At 40.4% G+C, this 18,778-nt stretch overlaps 1 protein-coding gene and 1 pseudogene across 1 annotated transcript in view; both read right to left on the reverse strand.

The window, feature by feature from the left end:
* Positions 1-18,778, reverse strand: part of mnat1 (MNAT1 component of CDK activating kinase) — a 170,478-nt gene that overhangs the window by 33,066 nt on the left and 118,634 nt on the right. The gene's annotated exons all lie outside the window — the stretch shown is intronic.
* On the reverse strand, positions 4,464-7,307 carry LOC148149379 (uncharacterized; annotated as a pseudogene).

Genomic DNA, 18,778 nt, shown 5'->3' on the forward strand with positions numbered 1-18,778 from the left:
CAGCACTATAAGAGCCCGTGTTAGCTGATTCTTTCTTTGGAAAAGGTTCTCTCTTCTTGTCTGTGGTACCCCTCTCTGCTATTGTCAGTACATTCCTCAAAAGCAAATAAAGTCCTTGCTCCTTACATCCATGAGAATTACCCACACCCAGCCTTCCATTCCTCTTCAAAGACCTTAGAATGTGCCATGACCTCCAACATCGATGCCATCTTTTTTGGAACTCCACATCTGATCATGCCCAATGAGATTTTTATTCCAGCACAATACCAGAATGTTCAGCTGTGGGACCATGTCAAACTTAAGATGTCTTTTTCAACCTGTCTACACCACCCATTCTTTTCGAACATACAGAGGAACCTTGATTATCCAAACGACAAGAGCAGGGAATATTTGACTCGGTTAATTGAATGCTGGATAACATAGTTAGCCAAGCGTCGGGACCTTGCGATTTTGTTCGGATAATCCAAAATTCGGTTAATCGAATGCCGAATTATCAAGGTTCCTCTGTATCGCTATTATTGTCTAGCTGGGTGGGTCTGCACTTGCTTGATTTGGTTCTTTGCTATTCAATTATATCCAGAGAATACTTTCAGTAGTTTTTGTTCCTAACTCTGCATCTTTACCTCTGGTGTCACACAAGGAACAATTGTTGACTTCCTCATTTTGTCATCTGCATGCTGCCCTGAAAACATGATAACATCCAACTTGATCACACCACCAGCACATTGTCTCTCAACTGCAGACTTCTTCTCTGACATTTAATATCAAATGAGTAGAAATTTCCCCAAGCTAAATATTGGAAAGACCAAAGCCATGGTCTCCGGTACAATCTCTTAAATTTGTTTCCTAGCGATTAGTTTGACTGCCCCTGGCAATTATCTAGGCTGAACCAGATGCTCAGAATCTTCATGTCATTCCTGATCCCAAGATGAGCTGCCAACAACATATTTGTGCCATCAATAAGAAAGTGCCAAACTCTGCCATGCTTCAGCTCATTTGCCACTGAAATCTTCATGCTTTTCTTACTTCCAGGCTTGATTATTCCAATGCAGTCCTGGCCAACCTATTGCATCCATCCAGTGTAAACTTGAGGTCACTCAAACATCTGCTGCTGTATATTTACTCATAGCAAATGCCATTCACTCATTGCTTCTGTGTTCACTGAAATACACTGTCTCTCAGTTAAACATTTACAATCACATCTTCAAATTCCTCCACTGCCTCACCACTCCTATTTTTGTAACCTCCTCAAGCTCTCCAACTCTCAGAGATATCTGAGCTCTGCCAATGAGCGCTCTGCACTTCAATTATTCTACTAATAGGTTTGCCAATTGGACTAAATGGAGGTTTCATCAGTAACTAGCCCCCAAGCTTCAGTGTTAGTTGACCAATACATCCATCCTTGTGACACACTGCTTTCCTATAACATTGGAAAAGCAAGATGACTTATTGCTCAATTAGATGATGCTCAATTATCAGAGAAACAATCTTTCTTTCAACTCTCTTTCTATTACTTCATATAAATTATTGACAAAGAGAGATTTTCAAAGGAAATAACAAAAAAAACAAATCTTTTTTTAATGTCTGATTTTTTTTCCTTCAGGATTGCACACAACAGCATGCTGGAAGTTGATCTTTAATTCCTGGAAACCCCAGACTATCGTGAGGAGTCGACAATCACATCCAACATTGGTTGCTGTGTCTTCAGTTGCCTAGCCCACAAGCTCTGGAAAACATCCAGAAATCTCATCATCACCTTGAAGTAACTTCCCTTCTTTTAAGGTGCTCCTTCAATCTCTTTCTTCAATGAATCACTTGGTCAAATGTCCTAATTTTTCATTTGGCTTAGTGTTAAGTTTTAAATAACAACTGTTGCGTTTGGATGCATTACTATTTTAAAGGAATTATATGTCAAGTATATAAAGACAAAATGTCATTTTGCATTTTAGCAGTGCAGCCAACAGCCAAAGTATGTAGAATTCAACTTGTCACACAAACTTTAAATTTTGATTGCATCAATTGGTAACCAATTGTTCCTAGACCATAATAGAAAGCGGACACAGATTCAAAAACACCACTCCTATCAGGCACCAGATGGACAGCATTACAGCAGCATTGAATGAGAGTGCAAATTGGGAAACATAGTGAAAAGCAGTAACAACAGTGATATCCCAAAGTTTTCAGTCACACACATTTCTGGGTAACTATAAATGCAACCTTGCCAGCATTACCCAAGAAGAAAAGCTAAACTAACACCGCAACATATAATAAGGTGATACAACAGACCTCCTAACAGCCAGCAGGAGATAGAGGGACAGGTACGTAGACAGATTATGGAAAGCTGTAAAAACAACAGGTAGGTGTAATGGGTAATTTTAACTTTCCCAAATCAATAGGAACTCTTTTAGCACCAGGTGTTTACAGAGGAACTTTGATTATCCGGCATTCGATTAACCAAATTTTGGATGATCTGAGTAACATGGCAAGGTCCCGATGTGTGGCTAACTATGTTATCTGGCATCGATTATCCAGCATTCAATTAACTGAATGAAATACTGCCCGCCCGCGTCCTGCAGAAAATCGAGATCCCTCCCTTTCTATTATGGTCTAGGAACAATTGGTTACCAATTGATGCAATCAAGATTTAAAGTAGATGGGATAGAATCTGTTAGGTGCATCCAGGAGATTTTCTTAAAATAACACATAGATAGTCTAACGAGGGAAGGGTCATACTAAATATTGCATCGGGGAAGGAATTTGGCCAGATGATCAAAGTTGCAGAGGGGGAGAAATTTGGGAATAGTGATCATAATTCCTTTTCAGATTCTCATGGAAATGCATAAGGATAGACCTCGTGTGAAAGTGCTAAATTGGGGAAAGTTTATTACAATAGCAGTAGGAGGGAACCAGAGAAATTAGATTGGGGGCAGGGGGAAGAGCTGTTTATATGAAAATATAGGTGGTCTGATTACCAAGTTTGTAAACAACATGCAAATTGGAGGAGTTGTGGACAGTGAGGAAGACTGTCAAAGTTTAGTTGAAAAACTGGGTGGAGAAATGGTAGGTGGAGTTTAATCTGGACAAGCGTGAGGTGATGTACTTTACGAGGTCAAATGCAAGAGATAAGTAGACAGTAAATGGAAGGAGGCTTAGGATGTATTAAGGGATAGAGTCATAGAGATGTACAGCACGGAAACAGACCCTTTGGTCCAACCCGTCCATGCCGACCACACATCCCAATCCAATCTAGTCCCACCGGCCAGCACCCGGCCCATATCCCTCCAAACCCTTCCTAATCATATAACCATCCAAATGCCTCCAAATCCAAATCCAAATGTATAACATTGATATACAGTTAAATCTTAAATAAATGATAACCAAAATCTATCAAACAAGAAAACAGAAATACCAAGAGATAAAATAAAGGACAAAAATTCAACTAACTACTCATCTAACTTACAACTAACCAGAGTGTATCATTAAAATTCTTACATTGTTCAAGAGAAAATAAAAATCCAACGGATAACACATAAATTGAGCAGTGATATACACGCTCGGAATGTGTTAACATCAGATCACAACAAACCCGTATTTATCCAAAACAGCCCGAGCATAGAGCATATAAAATTCACAAAAATAAAAGCTCTTTAGTACATTCAGATCAATATAATGAAAAAAAAACATTTCTAAATAGTAAAAAAAAGTATAAAACGTATTTAAATGGAGATCTTCCCCCTTATTCCCAGGGGGCATCACTTCCTTTCCAAAAAAACCCATCATAACCTCTCCCAAACAGTGCTCCACCCTTGACCCAGGCACCCCACGATAAGATAAAGAAAATTCAAGTATACTACTGAACTAGAACTAACAGTGAGTACCCTATCCCCCACCACAGCCCCACCCACACCAACACCTGCATATATTTGGTAATGTTAATACCATATACGAACATATATGACTATAAAATTACAGTCTCAGCAAATAATAATTAAATTTTGTTATATTAATACAAAATAACAGGGGAAAGCAACCCCACTCTCAAGGATAAAGAAAAAATAAGATAAGGTAGCCACCTTCGCCCCATCTACATTAATTAGACCCCTTGGCCTCTATATATATATATACATACATATAAAAAAGGGGGGAAAGGAAATTATTAAGTAAAGGATGAATAAATAATCCCTTCTTCCCACTCCCCGGAGATAATATTAAATAGTAAGATAGTGAAAGGAAAAAAAACGGTGGGGGGGGGGGGGGGGGGGGAGGGGGGGGTAGACCGGGGTGGGGGTAGGGCAAAACAACATCAATTAACTCTTATAGTTTGTCTAAGAGAGACCAAAGGTTCCTTGGCCTTCTCCGGTGATCCGAAGTTAAACACGGACCCTTCATGGCTAAAGCATAGTATAGCTGGGTAGCGCAAGGAGTATTGAATGTTTAAATCCCTTAAACACTTCTTTGCTTCATCAAACGCCTTCCTCTTTCAAACCAAAGCTAGGGAAAAGTCCTGAAATAACTTAATCTTTATGAATCATGGCTTTTGGATCTTTCCCAAGATTTCTGGAGGCTTCCAAAAGCATCTGCCTCACCTTATAGCTCTGCAGCCGGAACAGGACCGGGCGGCGGCACTGGTTCAAGCCAGGCCCGCGTATTGCGACCTGGTAAGCCCGTTCCAACCTTACCTGGCCTGATCCAGCCTTCAGATTCAATAACTGCGGAAACCACTGTTCAAGGAACCTTGTAAACTGGCCTTCTTCTTCCCATTCGGGAAGGCCCAGCAAACGAATATTTTTTCGACGACCTCGATTCTCGAGGTTGTCAATGTGATTCTCTAAGGTCCGGACTTGCTGCTCGAGAGTCCGGACCCGATCCACGGCTGATTCTGCAATGGCCTCGGAGGTCGTGGCCTTTAGCTCCGCCCCTCCGACACGGCATTCAATTTCTTCGATGTCTCGGCCATACTTTTGTAGCGCAGCCGAAAGTGAATTCCACCGACTTCGGGACTCTTCGATGAAAGCATCGATCTTCACGTCGAATTTGGAGATTATTTCCACGAGGCTCGCCACCGTAGCTAAGTCCCCCGGGGCGGCTGCGGACGCCCCAGCTGTAGCTGGGGAGGGTGGGGGAGGGGCTCCTATCTGCTGAGAGCTCCGGGCTCCTTTCTCCCCCCCCCCCCCCCCCCACCGAGTCATTTTTACAGGAGACTGAACTACATAAATTTAGTACTAAACCACTAATTACATTAAATAAAAACTATTTTTAGTTGATTTGGTGAGTGTGGTGGGGGAGGGTGGCCCACTTTGCCTAGGCCTTGGGAGGAGCACTATAGACTCAGACTTGCTGAGTCACCGCCATCTTGGATCTCCCAAATGCCTCTTAAATGTTGCAATTGTTCCAGCCTCCATCACTTCCTCTGGCAGCTCATTCCATAAACATACCACCCTGTGTGTGAAACAATTGCCCCTTAGGTCTCTTTTATATCTTTCCCCTCTCACCCTAAACCTATGCCCTATAGTTCTGGACTCCCCGACCCCAGGAAAAAGACTTTGTCTGACCATGCCCCTCATAATTTTGTAAAATAAGGTTACTCCTCAGCCTCCGACACTCCAGGGAAAACAGCCCCAGCTTGTTCAGCCTTTCCCTATAGCTCAGATCCTTCAATGCTGGTTACATCCTTGTAAATCTTTTCTGAACCCTTTCAAGTTTCACAACATCTTTCCGATAGGAAGGAGACGAGAATTGCAAGCAATATTCCAATAGTGGCCTAACCAATGTCCTGTACAACCACAACCAATGACCTCCCAACTCCTATACTCAATATTCTAACCAATAAAAGAAAGCAGATCAAACCACTGCCTTCACTATCCTATCTACCTGCAATTCCACTTTCAAGGAGCTATGAACCTGCACTCCAAGGTCTCTTTGTTCAGCAACACTCCCTAAGACCTTACCATTAAGTGTATAAGTCCTGCTAAGATTTGCTTCCCCAACATACAGCACCTCGCATTTATCTGAATTAAACTTCATCTGCCACTTCTCAGTCCACTGGCCCATCTGCCCCAGATCCTGAGGTAACCCTCTTCACTTTCCACTACACCTCCAACTTTGGTGTTATCTGCAAACTTACTAACTGTACTTCTTATGCTCGCATCCAAATCATTTATGTAAATGACAAAAAGTAGAGGACCCAGCACTCCGCTGGTCACAGGCCTCCAGTCTGAAAAACAACCCTCCACCTCGACCCTCTGTCTTCTACCTTTGAGCCAGTTCTGTATCCAAATGGCTAATTCTTCCTATATTCCATGAGATCTAACCTTGCTAATCAGTCTCCCATGAGGAAGCTTGTCGAATACCTTACTGAGGTCCATATAGATCACATCTACTGCTCTGCTTTCATCAATCCTCTTTGTCACTTCCTCAAAAAACTCAATCAAGTTTGTGAGACATGATTTTCCATGCACAAAGCTATATTGACTATCCCGAATCAGTCCTTGCCTTTCCAAATATGCGTACAGCCTGTCCCTCAGGATTCTCTCCAATAACTTGCCCACCATCAACGTCAGGCTCACTGGTCTATAGTTCCCTGGCTTGTCCTTACCACTTCTTAAACAGTGGCACGTTAGCCAACCTCCTGTCTTCCAGCATCTCACCTGTGACTATCGATGGTACAAATATCTCAGCGAGGCCCAGCAATCACATCTCTAGCTTCCCACAGAGTTCTAGGGTACACCTGATCAGGTCCTGGGGATTTATCCACCTTTATGTGTTTCCAGACATCCAGCACTTCCTCCTCTGTAATATGGACATTTTGAAAGGTGTCACCATCTATTTCCCTGCAGTCTTTATCTTCCATACCCATTTACACAGTAAATACTGACGCAACATACTCGTTTAGTATCTCCCCCATTTTCTACAGCCCCACACAAAGGCCGCCTTGCTGATCTTTGAGGGGCCCTATTTTCTCCAGGTTACCCTTTTGTCCTTAACGTATTTGTACAAACACTTTGGATTCTCCTTAATTCTATTTGCCAAAGCTATCTCATGTCCTCTTTTTGCCCTCCAGATTTCCCTCTTAAGTATACTCCTACTTCCTTTATTCTCTTCTAAAGATTCACTCGTTCTATCCTGTCTATACCTTACATATGCTTCCTTCTTTTTCTTACCAAACACTCAATTTCTTTAGTCATCCAGCATTCCCTATACCTACCAGTCTTCCCTTTCACCCTCACAGGAATATACTTTCTCTGGATTCTCGTTATCTCATCTCTGAAGGCTTCCCACTTTCCAGCCGTCCTTTTACCTGCGGACATCTGCGTCCAATCAGTTTTCAAAAGTTCTTGTCTAATACCGTCAAAATTGGCCTTTCTCCAATTTAGAACTTCAACTTTTAGATCTGGTCTATCCTTTTCCATCACTATTAAGGTCGCTGACCCCAAAGTGCTCCCCCAATGACACCTCAGTCACACTGCCCTGCCTTATTTCCCAAGAGTAGATCAAGTTTTGCACTTTTTCTAGTAAGGCCATTTACATACTGAATCAGAAAATTTTCTTGTACAGACTTAAAAAATTCCTCTCCATTCTAAACCCTTAACACTATGGCAGTCCCAGTCTATGTTTGGATAGTTAAAATCCCCGAGGAGAAAGTGAGGACTGCAGATGCTGGAGATCAGAGCTGAAAATGTGTTGCTGGAAAAGTGCAGCAGGTCAGGCAGCATCCAAGGAACGGGAGAATTGACGTTTCGGGCATAAGCCCTTCTTCAGGAATGAAGAAGGGGATGGTAGGGGATTTGGTTAAAATCCCCTACCATAATCATCCTATTATTCTTACAGATAGCTGAGATCTCCTTACAAGTTTGTTTCTCAATTTCCCTCTATTAGGAGTCTATAATAAGGTGATCATCCCTTTCTTACTTCTCAGCTCCACCCAAATAACTTCCCTGGATGTATTTCCGGAAATATCCTCCCTCAGCATAGCTGTAATGCTATCCCTTATCAAAAATGTCACTCCCCCCTCCTCTCTTGCCTCCCTTTCTATCCCTTCCTGTAGCATTTGTATCCTGGAACATTAAGCTGCCAGTCCCGCCCATCCCTGAGCCATGTTTCCGTAATTGCTATGATATCCCAGTCCGATGTTCCTAACCATGTCCTGAGTTCATCTGCCTTCCCTCTTAGGCCCCTTGCATTGAAATAAATGCAGTTTAATTTATTAGTCCTACCTTGTCCCTGCCTGCCCTGAATGTTTGACTCACTTCTGTTCTCAACTATATCAGTCTCAGATTGATCTCTTTCCTCATTATCTCCCTGGGTCACACCCCCCGACACCTTACTAGTTTAAATCCTCCCAAGCAGCTCTAGCAAATCTCCCTGCCAGTATATTAGCCCCCTTCCAATTTAGGTGCAAGCAGTCCTTCTTGTACAGGAGTTTCCAATGATCCAAAAATGTGAATCCTTCTCCCATACACCAGCTCCTCAGCCATGCATTCATCTGCTCTATTCTCCTATTCCTGCCCTCACTGGCTTGTAGCACCAGGAGTAATCCAGATATTACTACTCTCGAGGACCTCCTTTTTAAATTCCTGCCTAATTCACTGTAATCTCCCTTCAGAATCTCAACCTCTTCCCTTCCTATGTCGTTGGTTCCAATGTGGACAATGACCTCCTGCTGGCCGCGCTCCCCCTGCAGAACATTCTGCACCCTCTCTGAGACATCCTTGATCCTGGCACCAGGGAAGCAACACACCATTCTGATTTTTCGCTGCTGGCCACAGAAATGTCTTGTCTGTACCTCGGACTAGAAAGTCCCCTAACACAATTGATATCTTGGAACTTGGCGTACCCCTTGTTGCATTAGAGCCAGTCTCGATACCAGAAACTTGGCTGTTCCTGCTACATTCCCCTAAGAATCCATTACCCCCTACATTTTCCAAAACAGCATACTTGTTTGAAATGGGTATAGCCACAAAAGATTCCTGCACTACCTGCATACCTCTTTTACCTTTCCTGGAGTTAACCCATCTACGTGACTGTATCTGAGATTTCCCCCCCTTCCTATAACTGCCATTCATCACACAGTGTTGCTGTTGCAAATTCCTCATTGCTTCTAACTGTCTCTCCAACCGATCCATTCGATCTGATAAAATTCACAACCAACAGCATTTATGGCAGATATAATACGCAGTAATCCTTAAACTCTCTTTAATCTCCCACATCTGACAAGAAGTTCATATCACTCTACTAAAGGCCATTTTTGCTTCTTCACAATCTACAGACCCAGAAAATAACACAGTCTTATTCCTCTACAAACACTGCCCCAGGTTAAATTAATAGTTATGGCTTACATTTTAAGTTTAATCAAGACACATATCTCCAAAAACATATGATCAAGAAAGAACCCTCTGCTGCAGACTTTCTGTCAGTCACACACTTAAAACAATACACTTATCTGATTCTGTGCTGTGAACTTCGCCCAACAGTTCTTCCAAGATCAGTTGTGAATTTCACTGTTTGTTAATTTTCCCAGCAATACATGAATTCAAACAGCAAAGGCAGTATCAGTTTCTTTCTTTCTTTCTCTCTCTCATGCACTGACCTCACCTCACCATGTGCTTCCTTTATCTGTTCTTCTCCCTTTTAAAACTGCTGTTGTTTTGACTTATTTTTCCCAAAGTTCCAAAACAATGCAACAGCATATAAAACAGTAATTGCTGCTCCTGGAAGTCGGGGAAATCACCTTCAGCACCTAAAATACCTCAAAAAAAGAGCAACTGTTACAGCCAGAAGTTTTTCCCATCTTCCATATTGGATTACGTAGTTTAGGTCGTCAAGGAGACTTACAGCGTGGTTGCCTTCACCGATTGGGGCATATCCTGATGAAGGGTTTAGGCTTGAAATGTCAACTCGTCTGCCCCTCGGATGCTGCCTGACCCGCTGTGCCTTTCCAGTGCCACTCATAGATGCAGATGTACAGCACTGATGCAGGCCTTTCGGTCTAACTCATGCATGCTGATCAGGTATCCTATATTAGGGCTGGGGCTATTTTCCCTGGAGTGTCAGAGGCTGAGGGGTGACCTTGTAGAAGTTCATAAAATCATGAGGGAATAGAGTGAATAACCAAGGTCTTTCTTCCAAGGTAGAGGAAATCAAAACAAGAGGGCAACGGTTTAAGGTGAGAGGGGAAAAATTTAAAAGGGACCTAATGGGCAACTTTTTCATGCAGAGGGTGGTACATTTATGGCATGAGCTACCAGACAAGGTGGTGAAGGCTAGTACAATTACAACATTTAAAAGGTGTCTGGATGGGTAAATGATGAGGAAGAGTTTAGAGGGATATGGGGTAAATGTTTCGACTCTGACTCTCCAGCATCTGCAGTCCTCACTTTCTCCTATAAAATTTGGCAAGTCATGTTGCAGTTGTATAAAGCTTTAGGCTATATTTGAAGTATTGTTTGCAGTTCTGGTTGTCACACTATAGAAAGGTGTGGAGGCTTTAGAAGGGTGCCAAAGAGATTTACCAGGATTTTACCAGGGAGCATTAGCGATAAGCAGAGGGTGGGAAAACATGGATTGTTTTCGCAACAGCATTAGAGGCGGCTGGACCTGATCAAATATTGATTGGGTGGATAGTCAGAGTCTTTCCCAGGAGCATCTAGGGAGCATAGCTTTAAGGTGAGAGGGAGAAAGTTTGAAGGAGATGTGTGAGACAAGCCTTTTACACAGAGGGTGGTAGGTACCTGGAACACACCCAAGGGAGGTGGGAAAAGCAGATATAAAAGCAACATTTAAGAGGCATTTAGGCAGACACACGAACAGGCAGTAATTACAATGATACAGACCAATCAAAGGCAGATGGAATTAATTTAGAATAGCATTATCATTGGCACAGTCATGGTGTGTTGAAGGACATGTTCCTGTTCTGTACTGTTTTATATTTTATGTTCTATGTTCTATATCTAAACAAAGAAATCACACAATTGAAGGGTCAGTGAAGATCTGACACAATCTAGGTCTTCTATGCATCACCATCTTTAAATAGGGAGAACAAGAATAAAGATATTTGTAACCCAAAATGCCTTTGCATACTATTTAAACATGCATTATACACAGAGGGAGCTTGTAATATCATTTTATCAGCTTGGCCACCAACCCAGGTTTTATGCAGAACAATCTCTGGATTCTAATTTCAGAACGAATTACCCTGCTAAACAGCATTGAAAGAAAATATTTGAACACAAAATTCTAACAAATTAGCAACTGATCTTTTACAAATTCAATTTTCCTTATCCGTTACCACATTTTACCATGAAATCCAAACTACTTCCATATCCTCCCAATTCAGCTTAGAGTAGAATATCAAGCAAAAGAAACAAATACAATCAATAGATTTCAATGGCAAAGAATACCATGGTTAAGACTAAAAGAGTCAGATTCCAAAGTGAAATCTGACTTGATAGATCAGAAGTCCGTTGTTTGCTATCTAGTTACAAGGTGCACAAATAATGAAGATTTAGAAGGACATTTAGAAAATGTACTTTTAGCAAAATAACGCATTTATTACACACAAAAAAACCAAAAGCTACATATATGATCATTTTTAAAGATCTTATGATAAGAGAGAAAGATTTAACCCTTTTTGTTTCAACAATATCCTTAACAGACACTCAACCCCAATGAAATATCACTCCTGTGTTAACATTTCTTAGTCAACTGATGAGATTGCAAATGCTTCCTTTCAACAACTTTCTGCATGTTAAGTAGATGCGATTTCCTCCATCTCTCCCTGTAATATATCAGCAAGCTTATTCACTGATCTTCGCTCACAAAATCCCAAATTTTTAATCCTGTCCATTTGGAAAGCCAAATTAGCGCAAGACTACTTCCCAGGTCTGTGGACCCGGAGGCTGCCAAAAACTAAGCTGCTGTTCTGCTGTTAAGAATTGTTTCTTCTGAACTCAACTAGCATGTGCTCACTAGCTTCCCCTTCATGATCATAAATCTCAGTCAACAGTAAGCAGCAATCCTCTCTCCAGATGGTTTGAATCATTTAGACTAAGTTATCATTATTTCTTGGAAAGGTTGTATGTGGTCATTACTATTTTTAAAAAAAATCAAACTTTTCAACATTGAGAAACAAACTATTACTTTAGGAAAATAAAGTAGAAATACACTCTCCCGAAATAATAATGTTTATAAACTGCCCCATGAAATTGAAAAGGAAACTGTAAGACATATTTTCATTTCCTATCAAAATTGCCTCCATTGCTTTTTCTATTTAACACTGATATAGAAGTATATCTGTACAATGGAGAATATTTCTACGTATAATATAGAAATACATTAAACACAAGAGCTTTCATGACAATCATGTTCTATGCAAGTACATTTTGATCACAGTATTCACTTTCCTCCATATTTGCTCATTACAAGGGCTCCATTATTGTACCTTCATGAGACATGAACGATATTCAAATTACATGGCTGCAGTATAAAACTCCAATGAAACAAAATGTCAGACTTTTTAATTATGGAAACATTTCCAGAAAGGGAACAGATGATACATATAAATAACACACTCTGCAATACTATGGAATATGCAGATTTCAAACTGTTGTACACCCAAATACCAAGCTCGGTGCCTTTCTCTCCACTACTGAACATTTCTATTGACATGAATTTAGCTTGCTTGAAAACTACAGACTGACTGTACAATCCCCATCTTTGCTCCTTGTGTTAAAACTGACATCAACAATAACTTTTCATGGGTTATCATAATTTGGTACTGTTAAAATTTGTTCAGCAGTCAATACAGTTTTCAGATTGTCAGAGGCAATCTTCTGTCCTTTCAAATTTATTGTTTTCTTCAACAAATATGTCAAAGGAGTTGCTACCAATATATCACTGAATTCCACATTTTGTCTTAGTCAGGGAAAAGTGCAAGATATCAGGGAGTCAAGGGTTATGGGAAAAAGGTAGGGTAGTGCTGTTGAGGATTGTCAGATCAGCCATGACCTTATTGAATGGTGGAGTTAACATGGGCTGAATGGCTTACTTTTGCTCCTGCATCTTATGGTCCAACCTCATAAAAAAACAGACTAACCTATCCATAACAATTTTTATGGTAATTTTGCCCAAAGCCCAACATCACTAGTTGTTAAAAGATACTAATTCGTACTTCTAGTTTTAGATGGAGTCATGCACTATCTGTGGAACTCACTGCTTAAAAGGGTGCTGGAGACAGAAACCGCCAGACATTTAAGAAGTATTTAGACACACCGGGTGGCACAGTGGCAGGCGGCACTGGTTAACACTGCTGTCTCACAGCACCAGGGATCCACATTCAATTCCAACTTCGGGCGACTGTCTATGTGGAGTTTGCACATTCTCCCCGTGTCTGCTTGGTTTTCTCTGGGTGCTCCGGTTTCCTCCCACAATCTAAAGATGTGAAGGTTAGGTGAATTAGCCTTGCTAAATTGCCCATAGGTGGGTTACTCTTCCGAGGGTTGGTGTGGACTTGTTGGGCCGAAGGGCCTGTTTCCACAAGGATTCTATGATTAGATGAACACTTGAAATGCGATTGTACACATCTCCTTCCCTCAATCCTGACTCCACAACAAGCACTCATTTATTTATCTGGCAACCCACAGCCTCAGCAAACAGGCACCATAACCTCACACTGCCATTTCACAAGAGCTGTCAAAATGGCTGACTATGCAGATGGACATTAAAAAAAACTCCCTTTGAAATAAAATATTCAGAACCTCAAGGAGTCTGATTTACTTTGTCAAAAATCAAAGAAGAAGTTAGTTGGCTGCCCTGAGTCTGCTCCTCCTTCCTCATAGGTTCCTTGGGAACATGGTCTGCCTGTGCCACATATTATAGTTTTAGTGCTATTTCCTTTCATGATGCACCCTTTTCTGAGGAGTGTAGTAATTTCTGCTACTATTATTGCTCTCCCATTCACTTCCTGCAATTAAATTTAGTATGTTTGGACCTAATACAATGGAAGCACATTTTATTTAAATATCACATTTAAGTTCTAGCCTCTCTCCTTTATTGTGTCAGCATCCTTTTGTTTGCTCTCTAAAACTAATATTTTTACCATCCCTGGATTTTCTGTTCTTCCAATTTCCTTGTTGATTCTTATTTCCACACATGTAACTTGTAATGGAGAGATCACAGATATCTGCCAGAACCGCTGCTTCTCAGATTATTGATATCTTATGATCATTTAAATAAGTCAAGAGAGTTAGTGGAACACTAATCTGTAATTCTTCCAAGATAGATAAATTCTCTCACATTTTCAACTCTTTTTCTCTATAATATTTCTTTCTACTTAGCAAATTCTACAAAGTCTGATTAAATTCCAGGCACAAACACATAAGCACTGAATTTAAATACTTTCAGTCTGCAAATTGTTTTTCTGACAAACTGGCACACTTAATCACATGAAGAGATACTGTAACATTCAAATGGAAACATTTTTTGAGCACTTTATTTTCCCAGCCTCTTTTTCAAAGTAGATGAAATATCTTACAACCCCATCCTCTAAATTTAGACACCCAATGTAGATTTTTAGTTAAATCACCAGATGTGATTCTTGCGATGAATTAAATCAAACTTCTCATTGGAATCAGAATCATCCTCTGAGCTAATACCTTTTCTTTCTTCGTTTTTTTTTTAAAACTTGTCTCTAGCCAAGTCATGTTGCTCAATTTTCCTGTGTCTTTGGAGTTCAAGTTATCTAAAATTCCACTTCTCTTTATTTTTCTCTCTCCTCACTTTGCAATTCAATTTTTTGTACTTTCAGCTCTCTCCTTTCTTTCTCCTACTTTTGCATTTTTGTCCCATTGCTCCTTTCTCTTCCAATTCAAGGATTTTTCATTTCTCTTTACTCTCCGAGTCAACTTCAAAAAAAATTAATAGAATCTTAACGAATTCCAGCAATTATATCACAATTTCAGGCTTCCTGGCTTTTAATTATAAATGGCAGATAATCATCTCATTCTTATGAACTAAATTGAACTTATTGTCACATGTACCGAGGCACAATGAAAAGCTTTGTCTTGCGAAAAATACAGGCAGATCACAGAGTTAAGTAGCATAGATAAGTGAATAATAGGTAAACAGTGGCAAAAACAAAAACACAGGTACAGGTGAATGTAAACAGCTTGTGAGTCCATTCAGTATTCTAACAACAGTAGGGTAGAAACTGTTTCGAAACTGGCTGGTGCATGTGTTCAGGCTTTTGTACCTTCTCCCCGATAGAAGAGGTTGCAGAAAAATATTGCCAGGATGGGATGGATCTTTGAGAATGCTGGCAGCCTTTCCTTGACAGCGAGCCTGGTAGATGGATTCTGTAGATGGGAGGTTGGCCTTTGTGATTGTCTGGGCTGAGTTCATCACTCTCTATAACTGTCTCCGATCTTGAATGGTACAGTTGCCATACCAGGTAGTGATACATCCAGACAGAATACTCTCGATGGTGCACCTATAAAAGTTGGCAACGGTATTCGCCGTCATGCCAAATTTCCTCAGCTGCCTGAGTAAGAAGAAACGTTGTTGGGTCTTTGTAACCAGTGTGTCCGCATGAAGAGTCCAAGAAAGCTTGTGGTGGATGACCACTCCCAGGAACTTGGCACTCTCGTAGGGGAGCATGAGTAACATCCCATCGAAAGTCAATAATAAGTTCCTTGGTTTTGCTGGCATCGAGAGCTAGGTTGTTCTCAATGCTCCATTTTTCTAGGTCTTCCACCACCTGTCTGTTTTGTTGCCATCTGAGATTTGACCAACTATGGTGGTGTCATCAGTGAACTTGTAAATGGCATTAGTCTGGTATTTGGCAATGCAGTCATGGGTACACAGTGAGTACAGTAGGGGGCTGCGTACGCACCCCTGGGGAGCTCCACTGTTGAGTGTTAGTGAGGATGAAATACTGTCCCCGATCAGATTGTGGCCTGTGGGTCAGGAAACTGAGGATCCAGTTGCAGAGAGTGGGGCTTAGTCCAAGATCACTAAGTTTAGTTATCAGCCTCAAGGGAATAATAGTGTTGAAGGCTGAACTGTAGTCAATGAATGCTCATATTTATCTTAAATTTATCTGATAACTCTCTCCTTGTTAAAGGTCTTCAAATAATCCATTGTTATGTCTTCTACCTCCAGAAAGGTCTTAGCAACAATTAAGGTTATTTTGAAATTCCAAATTTCATTAGTCCTATTCTTATGCCCAGTACCTCCACATAACGGAGTTCAGTTAGATCAGTTAGCTGAACGGCTGGTTTACAGAGCATGTTGATGCCAATAGTGTGGGTTCAATTGCACATTGGATGAGGAACTTCTCAACCTTTCCCCTCGCCCAAGGTGTGGTGACCCTCAGGTTAAAGCACTACCAGTCATCTCTGAAGAGACGGCAGCACTATGGTGTGGTAAGACTAAGGCGACTTTACCTCCACATATTTATTTCTTTAAAGATCCACAGATCCTTCTTAAATTCAATGGATTTTTATCCTTCGAAGATCAATGCTTGGTAGCTGATGGTAGTATTGGACAAGTCTGATCCTCGATTGATAGACCATATGTTTTAATTTTGCAATTTGGTTACTGCCATGGGCAATCAATAAACATATTTGCTACCAAAGCTACCAATGTATTTTTAACAAAGGAACATAAACATACTACACAGAAGGAAAAATGAAGTTGGAAGTTGTAAATATAGATGATTTGAAAGATTTTATCATAAACAACAAGAAAGGAAGATTAATCCTTTTCCCGAGCAAAATCCATTACACTCATCCAAACCCAGTGAAGTATCAATTCTATCTTCAATTTAATATTTCGTATTCAACTAATGAGGTCATCAACAATTTCTTTCATTGACCTTCTACATATTCATCAGATGTGATTCTTGCCATACTGTCCCTCTCCTGAGACACATAGACAGACTAACTCACTGACATTTCCTCACTGATCTAGAAGATAAACGAAGGGATTTTTCCAACCCTGTCTATTTGAACAGTTAAAACAGCTCAATACTTATTTTCAGTGCCATTGGCCTGGGGCTGCCAAAAATAAAGATGCCCTTTTTCTGGTAAGGATCTTTCTTTCGGAGTTCAATCTGATTTTGCTTCTGGCCACCCTTTTACGGTCATAAAACCCTTTTAATAACAAACAGCAATTATCTCAACAAGGTCGTTTTTTGAGTCATTTAGCTTAAGTCACATGATGCATTAGCTCACTGTTCCAAATTACTTTCTGACACATCCACGGAAATAAAACAGATCAGATCTTCACAGCACTGAAAACCAAATTTCCATTTACCTCTACTTCAGAATCCAATTCCCAACAGTATACATTGTAAACTTCCATCATATAATATAATGAAAAGTTGCATTTACCAACTTTTAATATAGAATACATCCTAAAGCACTTCATAAAGAAAGAAAAATGAACACTCAGGTAAAAGGAGGTAAAAAAGAACAGTTTGGGGAGGGAAGTACAAAGTGTAAGATTTAGTTAGCTGCAAGTTGAGATGTGAAGCAAAGTTGAGGCCAATGCATGAAAGTCTGGAATCAGAGAAATCGGTAGATCATGGAGCAAAATAGTATATTTGATGCAATGTAGTATATGGTCATCAAAAACTTTTATAAGCTGTTTTCAGAGGGTGGAAAATAGAAGGGCAGACATATGAATAAAATAATTTTAAAAATGGTTTTGACTAGAGGTATGAATCAGCATTAACCAGCACATAGATTGAGGTAGGAGCAGAATTGGCTGACATTATTAAGGGATCAGAGATGGAAACTCAACCAGGTTGAGCAGGAGAATGAGGCTGCAAATGTAGAAACTGTCTGTTAATGACAATCTGAGAGAGATAGACAGGGAGAGATAGAGTGAGAGAGAGCAACAAGGATGTAGAATTTGAGGTTGGAGCTAAACAGCTTCATTCTTCAGAATGTTTAGAAATTTCAATTGTAAGAGTAAAAGGATAGTTTCATTCTAATGAGATGTAATGATTTATTCTCTGTTTAATCAAGTGTAATATATAACTATATGTGCATTGCAACAGCTATGCTATCATAACCTTGAAACCGGCTATTTGCATTATCTTTCATAAAATAGTCAAACTCTAAATATGAGAACTATGTGCATGAAGCAAACATACTAATAGTAACAGGCAGAGATTAACCCAAAACCTGTTAATATATATCCACCAATCTCACACTATGAATCAGATCCATTGCCAAAACTGACAGAAAAGCCCAGCTGGATGTCTGCCAGAATAAATTGGCAGTAGACTCAAATTCCCTTTCAGTAAATTTAAAAATATGTTCACACATATTTAATATACACTTGTCAATTTCCCATGGTGTTGCATATAGTCAAGACTAAACATAATCTTCAGAGAAATTGGGGTAGAAAGGGAGAGATTATTGGAATGGAGCAGCTTTTTAAAAATTTTTGCAATGAAATTTGGGCAGGATTGGCATTTTTTGCCTATCCCTAACCTGCCCCTAAACTGAGTAGCTTGCAGCTGAGAGACAACCACATTGCCATAGGTCTGGTCTCACAGATAGGCCAGAGCAGGCAGAAACACATTTCCTTCCCTCGAGGACAGTGGTGAACCAAATGGGTTTTTATGATAGTTGAAAAGTGTGGTGCTGGAAAAACACAGCAGGCCAGGCAGCATCCGAGGAGCAGGAGAATCGACGTTTTGGGCATAAGCCCTTCTCTTATGATAACCAACAATGGTAATAAGGTTGCCATTAAAGTAGATTTCATTCCAGATGTT

Source organism: Chiloscyllium plagiosum, unplaced genomic scaffold (genome assembly GCF_037043375.1).
Source record: "Chiloscyllium plagiosum isolate Xiang-an unplaced genomic scaffold, Cpla_swu_hap1 HiC_scaffold_8, whole genome shotgun sequence".
In the NCBI taxonomy this organism is placed as follows: Eukaryota; Metazoa; Chordata; class Chondrichthyes; order Orectolobiformes; family Hemiscylliidae; genus Chiloscyllium; species Chiloscyllium plagiosum.